The sequence below is a fragment of the Borostomias antarcticus genome, assembly GCF_949987555.1.
Source record: "Borostomias antarcticus genome assembly, chromosome: 20".
Taxonomy (NCBI): domain Eukaryota; kingdom Metazoa; phylum Chordata; class Actinopteri; order Stomiiformes; family Stomiidae; genus Borostomias; species Borostomias antarcticus.
The window spans coordinates 15,937,128-15,942,072 of record NC_140253.1 but is presented as its reverse complement, the minus strand read 5'-3'; the positions used below and the strand labels follow the sequence as shown (position 1 = coordinate 15,942,072).

Genomic DNA, 4,945 nt, shown 5'->3' with positions numbered 1-4,945 from the left:
CTTCTCAGTCCCGTTAGCTAGTTAGCCCTTCTCAGTCCGTTAGCTAGTTAGCCCTTCTCAGTCCCGTTAGCTAGTTAGCCCTTCTCAGTCCGTTAGCTAGTTAGCCCTTCTCAGTCCCGTTAGCTAGTTAGCCCTTCTCAGTCCCGTTAGCTAGTTAGCCCTTCTCAGTCCCGTTAGCTAGTTAGCCCTTCTCAGTCCCGTTGTGGCATTCCGCTCGCTCATGCCAGACAACAGTCCGTTGCTGGTCCATTCACTTTGCCGTCAAAATAAATCGGTGTCGGCCTATTTAGGAGAGGCGCTCATATTTACAAGTGTCAGATAAACATGAAACTTCACTTACCTCAGCAAAAGGGTCTATTTTAACAAATGCTGGGTTTTGAAGTCTCGGCACTACCATTAAATAACTTATTTAGACGCGTTCTGTCCGAGTGAAATAATTTTTCCGAGGTAGTCTTCTTCTGTGGTGGTGGCGGTAAGTTATTTAAAGGACAATGCTCGTTTTTGACAACCTGGACCTTATTTACAACATATTATAAGACGTTTGTCTCACCGAGATCACTTTGTTGTAGTTCGGAGGCATGTAGAAGAAATGTAAAATCCAGCGCGAGCCAGTATATCCATGTAATGGCTGTGGTCGGGGCACTTAGAATGCAGTTTCTAAAAATCTATGGCCGTGTCCGAATTGCATACTACTTGCTATATAGTAGGCGAGATGCAGCATGCTGCATCAAAACTGTGCATACTGTATTTCGCCTACTACATAGTAGGTACTATATAGTAGGCGAAATCGGCGAAAAAATGGGCGTAAATGTAGCATAGTCCAGAGCATACTGTTCCGGAAGTCGAGAGGTGAAACGTCACTGGGCTGTGAGAAAAATAAAAAAAGATGGCGAACGAAGAGGTCTCCGGGACCGCAGCGGGAGTTTTCAAATGTAAGTATTGACTTAATTTGTCGATGGAAAAATTATTTTTCCGGACAGATATCTTAGTTATAACGACACAGAGCTACAAATGCAGTTTTGTGTATATAGGTGGGGTAGAAATGACATTTCGAAAAAGAACGTCATGATAGCTAGCTGCTTGCATTGATCTCTGGTGGACGTTACGTTAGCTAGCTAGCCCAGCTAACGTTAATAGGCTGCTAACGTTACAGGTGTTCAGACGGCTCTTGCTCAAAACGTATTAATGTCAGAGCTTAAATGTTATTATAGCTAGAATCAAGACAAACAGAGTAACATTTCCATGTAATATGACCATGATTGCTTAAGAAATGTATAAGAAATGTCGAAATTGTGATGAGTTGTTAAATGGCTTACCTAAGCCACCGAGCCTAACGTTACTTGAAGTTGTTTAAACAATTGTCTGTTCATTCCATGATTTAAACGAGTTCAACTGTTCATATATCATATATTAATATATTAGTATTCATTGTCCCATAATACTTCTGGATGTATTACAGGGACCAACGACCACACCAGGGACGATGATCCTCTGGAGGACGGCTGCATGGGTGGCCCCCATCGCCTCTTCCAAGACCCAATACCACTTCCACGAAGCGGCTGTGGCCTCCCCTCCCTCTGTGCTGACCCCAGTTCTGGGGCTCTTTAGGTCCTATGAGGTTAGATAACAGTTTTCTAGTGTCATACAAACTGTGAGTCCCTATCAATATATTTGCTATCATGTAGCCTGTAGATCAAAATCACCTTGTACATGGCTACAAGGTTCTCTGTGTGCTTTATCCAGGCTGTCTCCGTCGTCCCCTGCAGCCCAGCTTCTAAGATGTAGGTCCTACATAAATCAATATCCAAAGTAAACAGACCGCTGGATTGCTTCTGAACAATGCATACGTAAGTTAACTTACTCCAAGCCTTTCAGCGTGGTGTTTCTCTTCCCCATAAACAGGGAAGAGTTGGCCGTCCTCCAGAGGGAGGACCGGCTGATGTTGAACGGGGGAGAGAGAAGGCAGAGATGAAGGCTGAGTGGAGGGAGGAAAGGGGGTTGTTTAAGGAGAGGGAGGACCGGCTGATGTTGCTTCTAGAAGCCTCAGTCAAAAAAAACTGTTTTATCTTGTTCCATTATTGTTTTTGTTATTTTTTATTAAATGTATTTTCTTGAATTAAATTGGTGTTTGTGTGTCATTCCTTGTAATGTATTCCCAGTCAAAGAACAAATGTCACTATACCTAAAACCAGTCATTAGAGTAAAAGAACATTCCTAATGGACATTGTAGTTTGCAATTAGGCATAAAAGACGGAACACACATGTTGGTTCACAATGCTTCATTGGAATTATTCAGAGACGGTTATGAAAGCATCACTGTTTAATGTGTCTGACTAACGACTACTTGATAAGGGAGTTACATGTCCAAAGTGCTCTGCGTGTTGTGTTAAGACCTTCCTCTTTACTGTACATGACCTGTAGACATATCAAGACAATGTGTCTGATGTGTAGATATTACACTTTGTTGAAATGTTAATACATCAAGAAGTAACCTTTACATGTATAATGGAAGAAACACAACCATAAACATTTCTTGGATATTTTTATTACACAATGGTCTTCAAATATACTTTTGACTTGTTTATATTTGGTCAGATCATTAGCTTTCCTTGCAAAAGGTACTGACAGGAGAACGCTGATCTGTTGTCTCCCCCCAAAATACTTAAACTGATTACTATGTACAGTGTTACACATTTAAATACAAATACATTTAAACAAATGCCTCAAGGCTGCCTATAACCAACTGATCGGTGTTTAAAGCCTCAAGGCTGTCTATAAGGAACAAGGCAAAGCACACTCATGAACTGATAGACTGACTACTTATGGCAGGATGGGGGTAGTCGTGCTCACCAAGAGCTGCGATCCAGGCAGCTTGTGCTGGTGCTGATGCTGCCGCTGCGAGACACTTTCTGAGGCCATCTCCAGGGTTGGGATGATCTGCAGCAGCAGGACCATGGCCACCATCAAGGTCTTCAACCTTTAAATGGTTAAATGCAATTAGGCCTACTGTAAGTCGTTTAGCAGACACACAAGTGTCTGCTAAATAAATGACTAAGGTAATGCTGGACAACAGTGTATGCTAAATGACTGATGTAATGTTACCTCCAAAGACTAGCACCTGTCTGTGAATGACAAGACCATTGTAAAGGGTGAGTACTGAGAAAAGCTCTAAATGCAATTAATTATTATTATTGTTATTGCTATTATTAGCACCTCCATGGTCTTGCCCCATCCTCCTGACCATCACCAAGGTTCCTCTGTGTCGATTTTGACAATCTGAAGTCCCTCCTTGTGTCCAGCCGTCAAAATAGGTCCTCAGCAGGGACGTGGAGGTTGACTTGGTGAGGACCTCTGTCTTCCATGTGAGCCTACAGGGGGAATATTATTAGGGCAAACTTTAACTCATTTGTGCGTATGGCATATACTTGTCTTTACAATATGATAATAGATAGATGTCATTATCTGTAGAGCTAAAATGTAACATTACAAAGCAGGCGTGTAGTGATGAGTAAACCCAGGTAAACTTAGTTTACCCACCTCTTTAAAATGAGTTGAGTTTTATTGTTTTGCTTACCTGCCTCTCAGAATCTATTTAATATAACATCCCTGGTACAAATGTAACAGTATAGCTAGCCCCAAGCCAGCACATGCGGGGCTATCAACTAACCTAGCTAACTAGCGTAGCTAGCAAGCTAACGTTCAATATTTACCTCAACTACAAGCATGTCGAGAAGATCTCATGACGGCTCTTCTCCTTGCAGCGTTAACACGTCTTCTCCTGGCGGCAGCAGCAGCCGCACATCCCAGGAAAAGGCTACATTTTTGTGGATAATACACACAATGATCACAGAAAACACCGGATAATTGTACCACAGCTTCGCGGGAGTAAACAGTATCGTATCCCGTCACTTCCGCTGGATGACTCGAGTAGCATGCTGTATTTTCTCGCATACTACACGCGTTTTGTGGAACAGTAGGTACTATATAGTATGCAGTATGCATACTATATAGTGCCTACTATATAGCATGTAGCAGGTAGTATGCAATTCGGACACGGCCTATATACTGCCGCGAAACGGTTGTTTTCATCAAACTGTCTTGATGAATCGCTAGTTGTGCTTACATAGAGCATAACTGTTGTGGTTTTCACATGCCATGATCTTTAGAAACGTCTTTCGAAACGAAATAGCTTCCTCACTTGCTCCAGCACGCATGCGCATAGCGCGCAATCGTTGCTCCAGCACGCTGTGCGCATGCGTGCTGGAGCAAGTGAGGAAGCTATTTTGTGTATAACGACGTTTCTAAAGATCATATTACAGAGGCATGGGAAATACCACAACAGGCCTACCCTACTAACACAGTGGGTTGAAGCAACGTTGCACATAAGTTGTACTTAGGTAAGTTGCAACGTTACCATCAGGCGATGTTGTGACAACGTCCATCTATGGTCGAAAATAACTTTACCCTCCTAAGTCTAATTAGACTTTACTGCAACGTTGCAGAAACATTGGCAACATGGGTCCCTGCAACGTCATTACATAACGTGACAGTAACGTTGTATTACAGTCCTATTAGGCTAGCAATCGGGCTATCCCGTGACGTCACTGCTTGCTGGTTCACAGTTAAAGTAGGCAGGATTCTTTGCCAAACTGCTCCTTTTTTTAATTTTCGCTTATATCCTTCATATTGTACTGTATGTTGAGGTTAATAACTCATTTTAGAAATGTTATTGATTGTATATTTCCCTGTTTGTTATAAATTGAATGCTTTTTCATTAATTAAAAAAAATTCTACTAACTTTTCGGTGTTGACCAAGATATCATTTTTCAAAAGACGTGTCGGGAAATCCCATTCATTCTCTCGGCATTATGGAACGCTACCACTAGGGGGCGATGAGATTACTTTCCCTCCCTACAGATGGGTTCGCCGCCTACGTCACAGCAGA

At 42.2% G+C, this 4,945-nt stretch overlaps 1 long non-coding RNA gene across 1 annotated transcript; it reads right to left on the bottom strand.

The window, feature by feature from the left end:
• Positions 1 to 2,841: 2,841 nt before the first annotated feature.
• On the bottom strand, positions 2,842 to 3,806 carry LOC311322493. Its single transcript, XR_014630935.1, has 3 exons — positions 3,711 to 3,806; positions 3,214 to 3,368; positions 2,842 to 2,977 (listed from the first exon to the last, which is right to left on the bottom strand). It is a non-coding gene; the product is annotated as an uncharacterized lncRNA (long non-coding RNA).
• Positions 3,807 to 4,945: the final 1,139 nt, after the last annotated feature.